Genomic DNA, 19,716 nt, shown 5'->3' on the forward strand with positions numbered 1-19,716 from the left:
TGTTCTGTTTTGCCTAAAATTTGTTTTTGTTTCGTTTTATTAATTTCGTTTATTTTTCAAAAGTACTACTTTAACACAATATTAACATAACTTAGCGCAATCGAAAAAAATGGTAAAAATTTTTAAGTGCAGATTGACAAAAAAATCATTTTGCTTTCATATTTTTCGCGAGTTTTTCGTATTACAGATTTATAATTCGAACACAATGTAACATAAATTTAACATAAAGCGGCACAACTGACAGAAAAAGCTCGGAAAGTGGAAGCTAAGTTTGTTTAGATCAACAAATAGGCCGGAAGACGAAGTGAGAGGTGCCGGCGCCTAGCTTTTCCGCATCGGTATTGTGCGCATCCGCATTTAAATTAACGACCATTCCGTCGAAAATATGTTGCGGCCAAAGATGACCATCCTGCTGTTCCTTTATTCCCATCAGAGCGCTTTGGTCCTTTTTACCGTTAGCCTTTTCCTAACCCTATTCATTTTTAACACCCTACAAAGATTTTTGGATGAAAAGGAACACTAGATATATTCTATTCTCTTTTTCTAAGTCCCGCTATTTCCGAGCGTCACAGGTACTTGTTACAGCTTCGGGATCAGAAAGGCGTGTTTAGTATCCGGTATGCGTCCGAAATAAGATCTTAGATGAGCCGGCAATTTCAGAACATTTTCTGCGCTTTGTTTTGCAAACGGTTTTTTCTACAAGTATACAGATAAAACGTGAGCGATCTATTCCGTAGGAGCAGAAAAGAAAAAGAAATTGATATTGCGAGTAATATTTCAACGATCTGTCCTTCCAAATATATGACGGATATTTTTGTCGGGACATAGATCGCAGCGAGAATTAGTTTTGAAATCCGATTTCGGTCAAATGAAAAACTAATAGTTCAGGACGAAAAAGGCGTAGATAAAAGCGAGAAGAAATCCTTCGGGATGATCCTTTGAACTCCTTAGGAAGCCTTCACGTTCTAACCTAAATAGCGGCCTGACCTAGTTGCACCAAAATGCACATTTTCTATTGTGGGAGATTTTCTCGGAATAGCAGTACGACATCAAATATTGCAAATGCCAGATAGAGGGAGGAGAAGAAGAGAAAAAGAGAAAAAGAGAGAAAGAGAGAGAGAGAGAGAGAGAGATTCTCCTTATCTGCAAATTTGATAACTGCATCCGGTACCTTATCATAACGTAAATAGGGAGACTGCAGGGAAGGGGCGGGACTTCAAATGCACGACCGGGATGTGAGGGTTTGATTAGTGTGGAAACCTTGTCGGTGACACAAGCGATAGACGGTAATATATCTGAATAAATAAAGATAAACAAATAAGTCGGCTGAAGAGAAATAAAAAAAATCAAATAAACAAATAGAATCAGGACGTATAAATAACGTCTAGAAAAATAAGAGCACGGTCTTGGGTTCGCGATGTAAATATTGCGTTATGTATGCCTTCCCATACCGCAGTGATTTTTTTCGCAAAGTAAAAGTTTTTGGTCAACACTTGGAATCGTTGTTCTTAGTTTCTCAAAGTTTCGTTCTTACGTGTGTCCAAATGTAAGGCTGAAAATCGTGTGATTTTCAATCCGGGGAATAATAACAGACATGACACCGTGTATACATAGTAGCGATCCATATTTCCGACAAATTTCATATTTTACAGAACAGACGTCGAACAGCGCTCGAACGCGACACTTTCCGACACGACTCGCTGGAAAAGCGTTCCGAGTTGATTATGTAAAACGCCCGAGAATGCGCTCGTCCCGTTCGTGCGCATTCCGTCGCTATTACCCGCGGTGGAAATTATCGGTAAAATCCGCGATCACCGATACGCACACACCGATCGCACGAAGGAATCATTAGAAACTTAGCCTCGCGGCCGCGGCGAAGACGGCGGTCACGCTGACCTGTCTCGCGAGCAAAAAGGAAGCACCGGCCGGATTCGCACGGACGAAAGTGCACAGACTCTCCTCTCTTCACGGCTCATCGCCTCCTCATTTCTTAGATTACATGGTAGCCGAACAAGGCGCCCGCTCGATTAATACCAGAAACCACAATGTGCGCCGCGTCTCTCTCTCTCTCTCTCTCTCTCACCTGCATCGCGCTCATAAACACGTCGTTCACGGCACGATCATTAATGCATGTTTAAGTAGCACGTGTCTGTTAGACACCGCGGTTCTGAGGGACGCGGCTTTTTTGCCGGCGATCTAAAGATAGTCGCTTCACGTGAATCGTGAATGTCCACGGTTCGTACACGTCGGGAGTTTATTCCTTCGATGTGCAAACATGATGTGTCCTCGTAAACGGGGAGCGAGGGGGGACATATCAGATCTACGTAATATGTATCTTGAACCTCGGATTAGCGACGAGCCTCATCGCGTGTGGCGTAGCTCTCGTAGAGGTGTATAATTTGCGAACGAGTAGACACACCGCCGGAAGATTAAATCTTGATCTTTTTTTTTCGGGAATACGGGAGGACCAGGGGGAGATCAGTCGGAGGATTCACCGAAAAACGACTCACAATTATTGATTTTCGCTCGGTGTCTCTTCGGGTAGAGAAAGGACGCTGAGACTTCGCGGCGGACCGCGCGCGTGTAACCGACGACAATTTTGCTCCGGACATTTTGCCGCGACAAGAGTGACGGTGTAAGCGAACACTCTCGTGTGTCTCCAGATTATATCGTTAGTCTAATTGCATTCGGGAGTCGTTGATTTCGCCCGGACGGTGAAAGCGGGATATTGCGGTGTGTGTGTGTGTGTGTGTGAACAACCGTCGCGTCAATTTCACGCGTCCTATATAATAACATTTTTTTTTTTTTTCAGTTAGAGGAATATATCTAGCACGCTTGTAATATTCTTTTGGTGAAAACAGCACGATCGCGAGATCCCGTTCGAAAAGGGGATTTCTCCGCGTGCGTGTGTGCATCTGGCTCGGGTTTAAGGGGGTATTCTGACTTGGAACGTTTCGTTTGGTGAGTTATCATCAGAAATATATCGCGTACAATATTGCGAAATCTGAATAGGTGTTATATCTTTGTCTTTGCTACGACAGTCGGACGATTCCGATTGATCTCTATCGACGTTTCGCGAAACGCCGCTTCCTCGTATCGCTTCGACCGTCATTCAACCATTTTCGTTCGTAACAATCGACGATACATTATTGCGCTGGCCGCGATTCGCTAGATTGTAGCTCCCGACGTCGAGAGGGCCGCACGCGAGGTATTCATTCGCGAAAAAAAAACAGGGGAGAAAAAAGCGAAAGAGAGAGATGAAGAGGAAGAAAGAAAAACGGGCCGGTATCCGAACGTGTAAATTATCTTAATGAACCGCCGCGGCTCTCGACGCGGCGTCGGCCGTTTCTCTCAATGAAATCACTTTTTCGAAAGACGTCTCTCGGCTGGTGAGCTCGTCCGCTGGGAGCACGAGCCGAGTGGGATCCGGCGAACAGGTAGAGGAGACCGATTCTCCCTGGTCCCTCCCAATCACTCTTAGACGCTCCTCTATTTTTCGCAGACGGGTTCTCGCCGGCAACCGCAATTTTCGGCTGTCCGCGTCTCTGTCGCGCCCGTTGCAGCCCGGCTCGCGTCCACTCCTTCCGATCCTGACCGCGGAGAGAGCGCCTTCCTGCTTCGTTTCATAGGCGTCTCCCCTTTGTCTCGGGACAAACTGACCGCTGAGGAATCCATAAAAGAGACTCGTGTAGCCCGAAATCTGCAACAATATCCGCTTTCCTTGTCCCCACAACTCAATCCCGTTAATCCAAGTTCGGTAGAAGATTTGGAAAAATCTCGTGGTATTTTAGCACATGCCGTTGCCATCCCTGCATAGGGTGATGCCGTAACTGTTACACACTTTGCGAATAGAAACTTCGAGAAGTATTTTATTAACGATTTGGAGAAGAGGAAAAAAGTTTACGTTTACAGAAAGCGCTCGAAGTGATTGGTATCGATGCAATTTCCGTTAGATTAATTTCTCACCTACTCTCATATTCCAAGGTTATTCAAGATAGTACTATTTGTTGCTCTTTATTCTATATATTTATATTATGAAGGTATTATAATAAAATTATTTATATTATAATATATTGAATTACGTATATCATATAATATATATTTTGCTATAAGCAATGAAATATAAATATATATCATTTAATAATAGATTATTACATTTATATGTTCTTTTTTTAATTTCTGGTAAGTTTAAATCTATTAATCGGCTGAGTATATCGACCAATGTACATTCGAGCAATATTGCCTTTTAATATGTCTTACAGCTCGTTTAGAAATAAATTTATTAAATATCTTTTTTATTTATAATTTATAATTTAATTTTTATTTGTTTTCTTTATTTACAGTTAACTTAATGGTTTTACAAATTGTATAATGTATTCTATTGTGCCAAAGGGAATTATTATATTTCCCATGAACACAAACAAGTATATAACATAGGAGGCCTTCGGCCCCGGTGGTGGTTTGGTGATAGTATCGATTCGTGGTATCTATTTAGGAGAAGCAAAGTAAACAGAGTCCTATCACACAGCCAGACTAGACACGAAAAATGCAACCGTGCGATAAAGTACGCCGTTTGAAGTCGAAGACCCGTTTCTCCGTCTTCTTATCGATACATGCCATGAACGCGTATAGCAATATTAATTATTTCAAAAATTTCCCACTGAGGTCGACATAGTGTCTCAGATGTAAATTTTCGTGCGTTGATGTTAACGATCTTGATAAACATAAGCGATATCGGTGTTTCTTCATGATGATGAAAACGCGATAACTGAGACACGGACGAGAATAGGGGTAAATATACGATATAGAACGTCGACGAAATTTCCACGCCGGCTCTGAGTCCCGAATAATATTGACCCATTTATACAAGACGCCGAGACGACGCTGAAGGCCTTCGCTGAGGTAGACGCCGAGGTAGAGAGGATGCGCGCGCGAACTGTGCGACCTCGAGCAAGAAAAAATCGAACAGCACAAAATTTTATATTCTTCACTCGGGGTATGAATACGGCCGCTTAACGAGCACGAGACTCTCTCGGCGGCCGACCACCGCCTCCGATCGCGGAACAATCGGCAACGATGATGAGAGCTAAAGTCAGGTCATCTCTGCGATCCGGCGACACCTGCCGCCGACGCCGCTCGTGTCCTTGAAAATCGAATCGAACCGACTGAACGATATAGATGACGGCTCGAAGTAGTATGGCGCAGAATATCTGCCCGCTTGCTTATCTCGTCCGCTGCAACCTCTCTCGAAGAATCAAGATCACGATTTGGTCAGAAAAAATTTCAATTATCAATGCGTTCGTTCGCGTTCATCTGGAAAACTCTCAAACCACCTCGTATTATTTTGTTATATGATTGGTCTTGATTTGTTCATTTAGAAAAAAATCATAAAACTGTAACATAGAAAATAATGATAAAGTTATATAAAACGGAAAAGTTATATGTATAAAACAGAAATATGAGGGAAAAATATAAGACTAAAAGTTGTCACTGAAGAAAAATGATATGATATGATTGAACGCGTGCAACACAAATTTCTGCGCCTATCGAGTTATCATCTAGGCACAGTCATAATAATAACATGTTATAATTATCAGCCGATTCTTAGTAGACATATACTATCTTTGCGACAGACGATAATAGATCTTTTTATATCTAATCTCTTAAATGATAATATTTTAATATTAATTGATAACATAAATCAGAATATTTTAATATTAATTGATAAAATTAGTTGGCTGCTCACGTATATTAGAATTGTCAAAATTAAACGTTTCGCCAAAACCTCTAAGATTCTTCCTATTTTTTTCACATTGAACATCACTGAAGTCTATGTGATTTTAATTCCCATATGAGGACAGATTATTAACTGCTATCTTGTTCTCCTATTCTGTAAACTTTTTTCAGAGTAATTTGACAATATTTAAACATTCCGTATTGCATACGATTTAATGAGTTTTCAGCTTTTCATTATATTATCAACTCATTACTTATATATTTTATAATTCTGTTTTCCCCTGCCTAATGATATTTTCACTTGATTATATATATTAAAAGGTGCCTCCCTGATAATAATAAAGATCATTATTATTATTATTATTTATGAAAATTCGCAATCGATCGCTTCCGAGTAGATCGGTCACGAGGAAGCGGCAGACGGTCGAGCTAGGCACGGAGAATCGAGGTTGGAGATAGAAAATATCACCTCAAAGTAGTGACCGCATGTAACACCTTTAACATGCCGGCGGTTCTTACTAGTTGCCTCGGCACTGACACGAGTTTCTTGCGCGTGCCGGCGATTCCGCGGGGTCGGCCGACAAAAAGCATCGATTCTGTCCGGCGATCCACGGACCTGGTGTCTCGCTGGATTGACTATTCTCGTCGGGAGATCCGCGGAGACGCGTTTTACGACTCGCCGGGCACTCGCGCTTCCTCGAGCGTTTGGTTTTGCGAACGTTCGCGGTCTCGCCAATTACACGCACAAACGAACGAGGGAGAAGAAGAGGAAGGAAGTAAGAGAGAGAGAGAGAGAGAGGGAGAATGGTTTTGCGCGAATCCCACGTATAACGCTTTCTTCACGGGTCGCGGAGGTTAGCGATGGTCGATCTCTTCAGAGAGCTGCTCTCCGACGAAGCGATCGCCGCTCACACACGGGGCAAATCTGTCTCGCGCCTCTTCTCTCAATCGCGCGTCATCGGATCGTTCTAACGTCAATGTTTTTTTATCCCTCTACCTCGTTAGATCTAAAGTGAGATTTCAAAGTCAAGATGGTCGTTTTTTGTCGATTCAACCCGGCCGGCGGGTGAGTTACGGCAGGTAGGTTTATAAGAACCCTATATGTGATGACATACGTGACACCCGAGGAGACCGACTAGCGTGTTGATTTTCGCAAGGGTTTTCAAGAACGCGTTTCGCTCGCTCTCTCTCTCTCTCTCTCTCTCTCTCACGGCGAATTACTAAATTTTATCTCACATCGGGGAATTCGTCGACCCCGGCCGAGTAATCGAGTAACAACAATTACCGGCCGGCGAATGACGTAACTCTCTCCGTTGCAAAAGTTCGTCGTACCCGATATATACTCGAGGTTACCCGAAAACAGCCGCTTATCTGTATGCGTATACATAGCGGCGGTTGTATTTGCGGAATCTCACCGCGCTCGGAAAGAGTATAATCGGTTACCCGCCGATTCTCGAGTATGTATGTTAATCCAGCGGTATGTTAATTAGCGCTTGTTACGGCCGGGGAGATAACGGCCGTAGAGTTCCCCTATCTATCCCTCCTTCTCTCTCGCTGTCTCTTTCTTTTCTAACGTAATCTCGCGCGCGCGTTACGCGAGGTCGCCGCCGCCGTCTAGACTTTGGGAAAGACGCCCGTCCCAACGTCGTACTTAGGCTCGAACTTCCGACGCGACTTTCCCCCGCGTCCGGCCGCTAGCGGGATCCTTCACTTTTATCGGGCAAACGCCGACGAGCTAATGGTCCCGCCAATCAGGCTCATAATGTGATTAACGATATCGGCGGATCAACGGCGTTCCCGACGACGACGTCGTCGCCGATGTCGTCCCTTTATTCCCCGAATGTCCTCGCGATTTCTTCCTCCCATTATGTCCCTCCGATTCCCTTTCCTCTCTTTCGCACACGTCCTCTGCGCAAAGGAGAGCGCGCGCGCTCGAATGCCGCTCTCCGCGCGAGTGGCACGAGTGGCAGGTGCTCGCCACGTGCAGCGGTGCATGATCACCACCCTTTAACTTTAATAAGACAGCGCTTGCACCACGAAGTGCACGCTCGTTTGGAGTATAAGTGTCGTCGCAATGGGGGCCGCTACACAACGGCGAGCGCAATCATTCACGCGAGCCGGCGCTTTGAATTTTAAGGTCAGCCGCGAGATAAGTATTTCGCCGCTGAAACGGCGATTTCCGCGTGCTCGCGCGCACGTGTGTACCGTTACGCTCGACGAGAGTGAGTATCGTTCAATTGAGGCGAACAATGAAAGGCGCAGACGTCGCGGGATAATTAGATCGTTCGGGGAGTTATCATTGATCAACTCGGTCATTTCGGGATTTTCGCCAATTCGTCAGTTAACTCGTTAATCGGATCTAATAAGACCATTTGTCCCGGACAACGCGAAAGGTCCTGAGATCATTTTGAAGGCGCGCAGGATATCCTAGGATGGACACGGTAAATCGGTAATCTAATCGTAATACGTTTAATGTTGCCCATCAAATTCAGAATTTGTCGGAATTTCAGTGGCTGCGCGTGATGACGCATTATCGTCCTTTCATCCAGAGTTAATGAATATATTTACTCTAGAATTGTATAATTATATAATAATAAAATATTCTTATATTATTAATAATTCCACACTCATCCTATACGCACACGCACACACATACACACATTTTCATTTTCGTTAGGCAGGCCGTTAAAAAGCCGCGGACGTTTGAGTTCGCGTAACGAATCGCGCGGCCGACGCGGCTACGAACGGCCGGATTTATTCGGCCGCGCTTCGTGGCGACGCTATGGTGCAAATTGGGAGTTCCCGGCAATGCTTAACGAATTCGGAGAAAACGTGACGTGGGAAAGAAGAGGCTGATCAAACCGACCGGCCGAAGAAGCAGCGGTGAGACGAACGCGATCCCGAGGGAGAGCCCGTCTGCCCTACCGATCCTCGTCGTTGACGTTATGAATAATTAAGGTCACTCCGAGTAATGAACGCTCGCCGGTCTGTGTAGCCCTCCGATCTTGTCGGCGCCCGTAAAAAAGGGTCGCACTCGATACCGCGAGGACACCTTCCACACCTGAAAACGCGTCGCAATACAGAGCGCGCGCGCGCGCGCACCTTGTTGGCAAGTGAAAATATGAATTTCTCAGAACGGTCGATCGGGGTTTAAGAGGATTACCGGTAATTTCGCGAGCCCTCCTCCTCCTCCCTTTCCGCCTCTCTCGTAATCGATAACGCTCGTTATTGGGAGCGGTCTCTGTCGCGCGAATCGAGCGTCTCGAACTTCGCGGTTTCGCGTGGAACGGTGAAATTCGCGGAACCGCGCGCGATCGGATCAAATCGGCCGGTCGATTTCGCGCGGATCGTTAATCCCCGAGAACGCCGGAGACGGCCGATCGACCTCGTTCTCGCATGCGCGCCCGTCCTCGTCCAGCGGAATTCATTTCGCCGCCCGGTAAATGTCCCTTAATGACCCTTTATTTATGTTGCCGTCAGCACGAATACTGCTAAGTGCGCGGCCGGTATGAATTTTTCACATCAACCGGCCCCAATGTCCCGACATGTGTTCTCGCGCGATCGCAACGACGAGGACGACGACAGGGGTATTCGATCGCGTGAGGAAACGTATTCCAACGTCGTCCTCGGGCCGTTGATGAAAATGATAATTTACCGTCTCGAGAAATTAGCGTACGCATTAAGTGGGATAGAAGCGCGCGCGCGAGAGGAGGGCAGCCCGGCTGAGAAGAGAGACTCGAGGAACTCGATGAGTTACGCCGGCACACGCGCCGCCTGATAGCAGCCATTCACGCGCGTGCATCACCGGCTAATTATTAGTCGGCGTTATTATACACGTGCCATTATACACGCACGCACATCTATGTGCACACGCCCCTCTTAGTGAGCGCCGTTTCTCCCCTCCCCCCTCTCTCTTCTCTCTCTCTCTCTCTCTCTTTCTCTCACTCTTTGTGATAGACGAGTCTCTTTTAGTCACGGTTAAAAAGAGAGCCAATTAGCTTACTTTGTAGCTCGCTCGAACTCCGTGATTCGTGCTTTCGCGCTTTATAATCACGTTAGCCGCGATATCGAGATACGATTAACTTTCTGCGCGTTAGAATCGCACCTCCCGGGCATTGTGCTGTCGCGAACTGAGCGTCGTGTTGCTAATTACATATCTGATTTAATCTTATTATTTCGTAATGATGGAATCCTTGAAAAATTCTGCGAGATTGTTACGTAAAGTGGATGCAATTACGCTTAAATAGATCTTACGAGTCCGTTGAATAAAAATGCCAACGCATGGGGTTAACAATGTGGCTATCGGATATAATTGATTTTCATTTTCGATATTAATCCTATGATACTAACTTCCGTCTCCGAGACATAGATAACTCTTAATTTTAATGCTATTATAAAACAACCTGTTTTGTAAAACACCATCAGCCAGCTAAAATGACGTTAAATGACGTCTTAATAACGTCTTAATGACGTTTTCAATGTGGGAATACATTATGTTATTAGAATTTAATTCATTTTGTTATCTTAACTCCTCTACTGTGGTGTATAATTATAAATTTAATATAAAGTCCAAACTTCGACTCGCGTGACATAATAAGATCACAGTTTGAATGCTATTTTCACCTCTGAAAGTAATTATATTGCACAGTGGCGTATAAAGGGAACCATTAATAAATTTAGTATTTATGAGGTAAAATTACATTCTTATACATTAATTTCACCCTATCAAGATACAGTTTTATTTATATTTTAAAAATATGTCACATTAAAGAATCTTTGAGTTTTCCTTTTTTTTTCAATCACTGTACGTCCCCAAGACGTAGGATTAGGAACGCAGTCCCAGAGTAAGGGTTAGTATTCTATGGTTAAAATAATTTGTATCTGTGTGCGTGTACAGTCTATTACGAATACGTACAAATTGGATCGGCAATTGGCTCTTATTATCTTTCTTTCTTAATATTTGATCTCTACTCCATTAGAGTTTTACAAAGGGGAAATCTCACTGGAAAGGCGGGAAAATTCATTCGAAACGTGAAACCGCCGCTCAGAATCGTGAAACAGTTTCAATCGATTAGAGTTGTCGGATGTTTCCGCGACGGTGAAATACGGTCAGATTTACTCTTCGATTTCGAGTGGAAGATATTTACTCGGCGATCCCCGGAGTGGGGGAATTCGCTCTACGGAAAATCGCACGGACACGGCTATCAGCCTACTGATCGAAATTTCAATTCGAGGAATTCAGATAATATAAACGTAGTCGAACGAAATAATGCTTATCTCGGTAGGCTTTAAGACGCGAGACACCGACGTAGAATGTTCATTCGGTTTAGTCGCTCTAATGCCGGCGCTTGGACGAGAAAACGCGCCGATCAGGCTCCTCGATTTAACGTCGCATCGATTATGAGGGCCGAGAGCGAGAGTAACCGCGAGTTTGCGAAAAGATATATACAAGTACACGTATACATATATATATATATATATTCAAGGCGCGCCTCCGTCCTTAAAGAAGATAGGACAATGGGGCGGGAATTCGCGTACTGCTCTCGCGTCGGCTCGTATTTGACGTTAATGGAACCATCGCCGTTTCACGGCCGGCGTGTATCTTCCATCTCTTCGCGGCCGGTGTACATTTAATCGCGTTTAATTGAAATCGCCGCTTACGCAAACCCGCTGTAATTGCCCGCTCAAACAGCCAGCGAGCGTATGCTCCGGGAGAAAGTTAAAATTCAAGGATCAATACAGACGCGTTAGATTCGCCGCGCGGAGGGAGAGATTCCCGCGCGTCGTTTCGCCATCTCCTCCGTGGGCGAAGCGTGTGAAACCCCGGCGAATGTAAGCCACGATGAATGTTCGGTCTGCGCGTCTACGCATAAACATTACAATAGTCCACGTTCCTGCACATAAACGCACCGTAAACTAGATTTACCGGCGTAAATCATTTCGGATTTGCCATCTCCTCGTCAGCGAAATAAGAACGGCAGCGCGAACTGATTCCAAATAAATGTACCCGCGAACAAACAGGACGCGCAGCGTAAAATTATTCAAGGCGTGCGATACGATCTAACCGACTGTATCGATAAGTAACATCGCGCACGCTCTCGCACCTGAATTCCCCGGCGCGAGAAATCGATATCCTGAATCATTCGCGTCGAAAAACCGCAAGGTGCGTTATCGCGCCGCGTCGGACAATTTGAGCGCGATAAGCTGACGCCGCCGATTTTCAAGTTCAACTCGATGCATCGCCCGTACACCGTCGTCTTCCAACCTCGTTACGTAACCGCCGTCGATATTATTTCGGGCGGATAGAGTCATCGCTTTCTGTTTACCCGCAGGTGCGTCCGACCGCGGTATTTTTCACACAAGCCGGTATTCGTCGTCGGCGGCGCGTTTTATTCATCAATCAAACACAGTCGCGACGCTTGGGGCCTTATCAAGGCCTACGCGAGATATTTACTTTTCCTTGCCCCAGACAAAAGGAAGTGAGAATAGAACACTTGAGAGCCGGGAGATTAAAAGGAGAGCTCGAGCACTGAGACAGTTAGATCCGACACGCGTATGAATCTTGGGCGGTGCTCTTTAAGAGAGAAAGAGAATCTACTTGCCGAAATAGAGAGGAGGTTATACTCAATTCAAAATGTGTGCGTGCGTGTGTGTGTGTGTGTGTGTGAACGCATTTCCCAGTACGTTTGATATTAAGAAAGGATTCCACTCTCCGTGCCCGCTACAACTTGAAATCGCAATTGATGAGCTGCGATAAGCGCAGGATAGGAAGCACGGTACGATGAAAGAAGTCGAGAGGGAAATTGTCTGAAGTATCCGTTGCGTGGAGGAAGGAAATCGCGTCATGCGCTAATAACAATTACGCGAGAGCAATTAATTCGTTAATTAACGTTCAAGCAGCATCGAAGCAACCGGTTTCGGTTCGGAAATAATACAACTGTTTCGGAAACAGGAAAGAGAGAGAGAGAGAGAGAGAGAGACAGACTTCAAAATACACGGAGGAACATTTAATTTTTTGGAAATCTTCGTTAAAGCGCTTATCGCTTGATACACGGGATAAACAATTGAAAAGATCGCTTAAGATGACGCGGTCTCAGCCTCTCGGCGAAACGCCGGGCCAAAGTATCATTTATTTTCCTCGAAACGTCTCTCATCGTTTATTCACTCCTCAGAAAAGATTAATCCCAATTCAAGGCTCATATTTTGATATAGAAAGAACGATGTCTTCAAATTGATACAATTTTCAAAGTTTGACAATATCGTTCTTTGTATCCGATACTTCATACCTCTCAATTTATGAAAATTATTCTTGAATAACAAGAATACGATATTTCCAACGGAACTATATAGAATTTCTTCAGGTGAGAGTTTTATCTTCACGTAAGATTACATATTCTTGCCTGTGTATGAGAATGAGTCTTGAATCGATACTTATTTCTTTTTTCCCGTGAAAGTGAACGAAAACGATCCTTAAAAGGACGTTCGAGCAGCATCGAAATATCGACTCGATCTCTCAGTGGGCCGATCGAACGGCGGAAATCCACGTTTACTCGGCTGGCCTTGTTACCGGCGCGTCGTGGACCCCGTCGTCGGCGAAATTGAGTTTGTCTCCCGTTTCACCCCGGCGAGGCTCTGGCGTCTCTCCTATCTATCGCGTCTGCTCGCGTATCCGTTCCGCGATCGGCGAAGGCGAGGGGTTTCTTGACCCTCGACGTGTCCCGACGCGGTGTGTCGCGACGTGGCGCGACGCGACGCGCGGGAAGGGATCGAGGCGCGCGCGAAGGGCGTTTTCCCGCCCTACGCCCGAGGCCGCTCGATGGGATCACCATGGAGACAGACGTCCCCATACCTTTATTCCCCGAGATATTTCCCCATGAAGCTCTCTCTCGCTCCCTCTGCCTCCCGGCCCGCTCCTTCGTCTCTCTGCCGCTCGCAAGGCTCGCAAGGCTCGCGTTCTCGAGCGCGCGCGCGTGTCCCACCCTGGGCCGAAGGTCGGCGGATTGAGCTAGGTCGCATTTGCGGGGGATCCACCCCAGAAGCCGTGGATTTTCTTATAATGCGCGGGAGGCTACGCCCGACTCAGCCGGTCGACGCTCGCGTTTTGCGTTTCGCTAACTTCGAGACTCGGAGTTTGCGCGCGCGTCCGCCCCGGGCAGAGTTTCGAGAGGTATTTCCCTGCGCGGAACAGAATTCCCCGTCGTTGTTCTCGGCCGCGTATTATTCGCCAGTCGATGCTCTTTACGTCGCTTATCGAACGTATCGGATGGGCATTTGTCGCAAACTATGTAGATTCTAAGAGTACACGGGGAAAAAAGATCGGTTGAGAACTAACGTGACAATGAAGGGACCAAATAAGTTTTCGTCCGAAGAGGATCGAATTTCTGCGCTGAGAAGAAATCCTACCGTTATCCAGGTAATATTTACTTGATTTAAGGAAATTCGTTATTCTAATACTCTTTGGCAAATATTTATCAGTAGTAGAAATGATAATGACCGCATACAATATGATATTTCCGACGTGCAACTAGACATTTAATTATATACGAAAATAATTGAAATAAGTATTAAATTTATAATATTGAGAATATTCGAATTTATTTTTGGAAAATATTTACTAGACCGAGAAACTGCATTTTAAAGCCACTAGATTCCTTCAATGGAAAAGAAGTATCACATAATTCTAATAAATATTCTCTTAATTTTAGAACTATTTTACACTTACACTGAAAAAAAGTATTTAAACATTTACTTGTGGAATATAAGGTTTATATATTTCTGTGAAATAAACCTTATTTTTATGATATAAATTTTATATCCTATAAATAAATCTTTAGTGCTTTTTCTCTTAATTTACGTCCAAAACTTCATTTACAATTAAGATGTTACTGCGTTTAAGTATTTACTACAGGCTATTAAAATATATTTAATATGATAAAAATATTACTTGAGACATAAGAAATTGAATAACAAGTAATTACTTCAGACTTAAGAAGCTTAAAAACAGGTAATTACGTTTATTTGAATCTAGTACTTTTTTTCTGTGTGGTTTTAAGAACAAAGTTTGGTTTATAAGAAGCAGAAATTCTGTTTCCTTTAATTAAAATATATTCGGTTCGTTCATTGTCACGTTAATCCAACCTAAATATTCTTCCTCTTTGTAGGAATAAGGAAGTGAGGATAACGTGACGATACTGCGCTATAATATCCGGCCTCTTGTCCCTTCTTTATCTTTCTTTGATTGTATATAAGATTCTCATGTTTCGTTAAGGGATTGGTTGAAATACCGTAATGGGCGAAACGATTAAGATATTAGTAACCTTAATGACGTTTATTCACGGAAGCTCCGCTCGCAATCGAATTAAGCGGATCCCGTCCGACTTTTTTCAGATTACTCAAATATAATCCAGCGTACACAGCTGCTTTCGTTAGATAGGAGACAGCGATTAAAAACCCCAATTAATTTCACTGCCAAGCGTTGAGATCGTGTAATGGGATTCGGAAAACCTTCATTTATTAAGCGACTGTTTCAGCCTGGTTGTAATTATTCTCATCGTGTCCGAACACAATATAATGCGATACAATGGAATAAAATTATATGATGAATGAAACTGTCACATAAAACGGCGGATTAGCCGAATACGATGCGGATGATTAGAAAGAATAATTAGTTTCAGCCTAACGAACGTTAAGGCTTATTTGTCGTATCGAAGCTTAGTGTATCGAAATGGCTGCAACGACTCCGCATTTTCGTTGTAATACAAAATCGCCGATAATCGATTGATTGATCGACGTTACATAAAAGTAGCGTGAATTTTCAGACAACAGAACGTGGCGTTACTGGTCGGGCCGGGCGAAGCTATTGATGAATCACTTATCACAAGCATTCCAGACGCACGAACAGCTGCCTCTTCCTAACGATCTTCTTAACCGAAGCAAGGGAAAGAGAAGAAAAGGAAGTGAAACAAATAGAAAGGAGGGAAAAGAAAATCAAGGATAAATATCAAAGGTATTTTCCGACGAAGGCTTTTGAAAAAGACATACAGCGTTTAATCTCGAATGGATCTGTAGGAAGCTAGGCCGCGGGGCATATTCCAATAGTCGTAAATACTTCTAGGTTTTGAGAAAGCATTTTCAAGAAAATCTTGCTTTTTCCACGGAATAATGACGTGACGAGATAGTGACACGACGGGTAAGTCAGTTTATTTGATTGACGACGTCGGGTTCCCTTTCAAGATACAACCAAGGTTTCAGGTTTCGAATTACGTGACCGGATATGGTTATTTGAAATTTTGGACAGTGCTTTGTACTTCCGACGAGAAGTCGTGAAAATTTCACCCGAAGAGCAACACCCGCCATTTTGACGCCGAAGTAGCACATCTTTCCCCAAGTAGCGCATCAAGCTTTAAAACAGCTGCGATAACGTTGTCGCGGCTTAAATCGCGGAATTTTTCATTGTCACCGCTACTTTACAATATCACTATGACGTTTTGATAAAATTGCAGCAGGAAAAGTAGAACGACATTTTTAATCTTTGAAAATTATGTCGCGGTCGTTTGGCTGTACAACTATTTTGCCGTAATGAGGTTGTCGTAGCTACATTACAGCAGTGATAGACAGGATATGTCGCGGATCGAGCTGGTCTCGCCGAAACGAGACGGCCGGAACACCGGGTTGCCGCGCGACAGGCGAGGCGGTCTCACGCGCGGATTGTCCTCGCCGCTGTAATTCGCGGCGTACGCCGCGAAGCGGCGCGCCGCCCGGACGGTCCGCCCGCGAGCGAGTTCCCTCACGCCGGGTATATCAAAGCTCTTTGCAACAGCGAGTAGCCGTATCATTCTTATTTAAAGTCCTCGGATATAGTTAACAGGACTAAATCAGTTAAAACATTCGAGGAATTAAGAAAAAAATGTCGAGATATAATTTTTAACCCAGTTCTCGTTTCGATAGTTTATACATTTTAGATCTTGATCTAATAAGTTGTTACATTTTTTCTCCATTCAGTTCATCTTCAAATTTTCCAATTACCTTCTTATTTTTATTACTGTGAAGGGGGATGATCTTTCGGGTGATCGGATGCGTCGAACAAGTCTAGATTATTTATTATGAACTCATAGAAATCAACATCTTTAAACTCATATATCTAAGAATTAAGTGTCTTGATGACAATTTAAGTTTGTCATTAAATTCTTCTTTAATTACATTATAATGAACATTCATACATTAACGATCTCGATAAATCCAGTACAGCTTGTCCAGTGTAAATTGGGCTTATTAAACAATACCTTCCGTTTTATAATTATGAACTGCCATTAAATGCTCACTAAATATTGTTCCTGACTTGAAATATGTTTATTTATGGTTTATTTGTAGCTTTTTGTATCTTTTCTTCAATTATCACGAAACTTATTTTATGACTCAGGCTACTTTAAATAATACTGGATTTGCGTGTCGCGATGTTTCTTTAGCCAGCGCTTTCTCGATAACAATGTACACCGACGTGACGAAAGGAGATTACACTCGGGACTATCGGCAGCCAGGGATTGGTCGGTCCGAGCGAGGTATGTATTTTATTTTTCTTGCAACCATATCGATCGTTGTTTATACAAGCGACCATAAATAACCTGACTATACTTGTGTCGGAAAAAAAAAAAAGTAACAACGGTTTATCTCGGGGGTGCTTCTTCTTCCGACACGTCACTGTGTTCTTGGGATATTTACAAGGTTCCTAAAGCAGATAATGCTCGGCGGTGGATCACCTCGAGATTGCATTATCATTCGATAGATATTATTCACAGAATCACTACATTATCGATAATCAGATTCGTGTCCGTTGTCGCGTCGCATCGTGTCTCTCTCTCTCTCTCTCTCCTTATTTCGAAGCGATTCTTCGCGGGCATCCTAAAGTTCCTTGGAAATGCGAGACACAGGAGAAAAGTGAGACAGGAAGGACGTAACCCAGCGGTGTTCCCTCTTGAATCATCCGCAACTGGTGCAACGTGGCGCAACGTGGCGCAACGCGTTACAAGATTCCTCGTGACCGCGACCTGACTCAACTCTCCGGGGCCCTCGGTCACGATCGATATAGCTATTCCGAGCCGAGGAAATTACCGGAAAGATTACCATGTCCAGCTAGAATAGCGAAGCCAACAAGGGCTAGGGGATGCTTTCTCCGCGAGCTCGCCGACAGGTGAGGACAATGAGCTTCCGCGGTTCGGCAAGTCGCGCAACCAACGTAACAAGCGAAGCGCATCGCGCCAGGTTATCGCACGCGAGTTAATTATATCGAACGACGAAAATACCGCCGCGTATTTTATAGCCCGCGAGTGTTTTCGTACGGGGGAGGAAGCGATATTTTTATCTCTCTTGTAAGCTACATAGATCTCTCTCTCTCTCTCTCTCTCTCCGCCCCAATTCGGAAGAATCGGGCAAACTAGGTCTCGCTTCCTTTATGTAAGAGCTACCCGAAATGTAATGCGTCTCAACGGCGACTTGTTTTATCATCCGGGAGAAAAAGAGTGGCTCTATGCTTACTCGCGGAATGGATAGATATGAGAATAAGCGAGTTATATAGGAGCGGAAGGGGGAGAGGGAGAGCGGACTACGCTCTCGTATACGAGAAATCGTTTAGGCGCGGTCGCGGAAGATTCATCGGAAAACACTCCGGGAATATTTGGGACGAGTTCGGGGAAGCGCAAAATTGCGCCTCCCTCTTTCTCTCCCTCTCTCGTTCTTTTTCTTACGACGGAACATTATGAGGCAAAAGCCGGCTGTTTGTCCGGCTGGAGAAACCGTTTCCATGGCGTCGTCGTTAATTGCGCCATTTTCTACGACGCTCGCGACTCAAGAACGAATGTCAAACAAAACTGTTCTCCCTCATTATTCTAACTCAAGCAACGCGTCCTCGAAGGACCGGTAGCCTTTGTAATGTTAATGCCTCCGCCTTGCGTCCCGGTACCCCGTTTCCCTTCGATCTCCTGCGATGCCGTTTTCGTCAGACTACCGTAACGTCAGGTCGATGGATGATCGATTATTAGGTCACCCCTGAGTACCTGTACAAATTCCGTACAGTTCTTGGAAAGAGGCAATCATTCTTTCCATCGTTGTTCCCATACATGAATGGCCAATTGAGTGCGTCGCCTCGGCTGTAAGGAATCCAAAAGCAAAGACGATGGTCACCTCCATCGTCGTAGCCTACTTCTGAATAATGCAACGATCCACGTTGCCCCGTCACATGAATATATTATATGTGAAAATATATTATTTAAATATTCACCAGGAACGGGTGGAATCTCTAAAACGGCATAGAAGTCCATTATTAACCGGTTTAAGCCTTTTCATTCTTAAAATTGTACAATACATGTAGGTGCACATCTGATAAGGCTTGAGATTCTTTGAATAAAAAAAATTGACTATCCCTTTTCACCCTTACATCATGTTGGTTTCGTTAGATTGATTAGATGTTAGATTTAGCATGAAATATTTCCTCAGTTTTCAATGAAAAAATTTATGAAAGAGATTAAACCGTAAGATAAGTCATTAAATAATTTAATAGTTGAGTAGTTGAGACGCACAAAATCGTCACTAACCGCATAAGTAATAAATTGGTTGCATTAAAAATCACTTATTTTGATCTTTAAGGGGATCCCGCAGTCATCCTGTTTCACCGCAAATTTGTTAGTATAATACTCGTTACTGATTACACAGAATTAAAATCCTTTTACACAATTACAATATACATGTAGGCGAGGACGATTGGTATTATTTAAAAAACGGAAAAGTTTCATAACTTGTTTTTCGCTTTTCGAATAAAATCCATCGTCCTCGCCTATATTAACGTTTATAATTCAACAAAAGGATTTTTAATTCAGCGTAGCCAATATGAATTGTGGAATAAATAATGAATATAATACTAGGAAATTTGCGATAAAACGTAACTCCAGAATCCTTTTAAAACGAATTTTGACCACTTTGTCACGGCTT

The 19,716-nt window shown here is 43.9% G+C and overlaps 1 long non-coding RNA gene across 3 annotated transcripts; it reads left to right on the forward strand.

The window, feature by feature from the left end:
* Positions 1-2,385: 2,385 nt before the first annotated feature.
* LOC106743383 lies at positions 2,386-19,451 on the forward strand. Of its 3 annotated transcripts, none has more exons than XR_001374361.1 (5): positions 2,386-2,733; positions 2,813-2,961; positions 15,555-15,742; positions 15,851-15,925; positions 15,988-19,451. It is a non-coding gene; the product is annotated as an uncharacterized LOC106743383 (long non-coding RNA). The 3 variants fall into 3 exon arrangements; XR_001374363.1 differs by having other exon boundaries at positions 17,202-19,451; XR_001374362.1 differs by having other exon boundaries at positions 2,386-2,635.
* The last annotated feature ends 265 nt before the right edge of the window (positions 19,452-19,716 follow it).

This window comes from Dinoponera quadriceps, unplaced genomic scaffold, assembly GCF_001313825.1.
Source record: "Dinoponera quadriceps isolate SergipeBrazil2010 unplaced genomic scaffold, ASM131382v1 scaffold616, whole genome shotgun sequence".
NCBI lineage: Eukaryota > Metazoa > Arthropoda > Insecta > Hymenoptera > Formicidae > Dinoponera > Dinoponera quadriceps.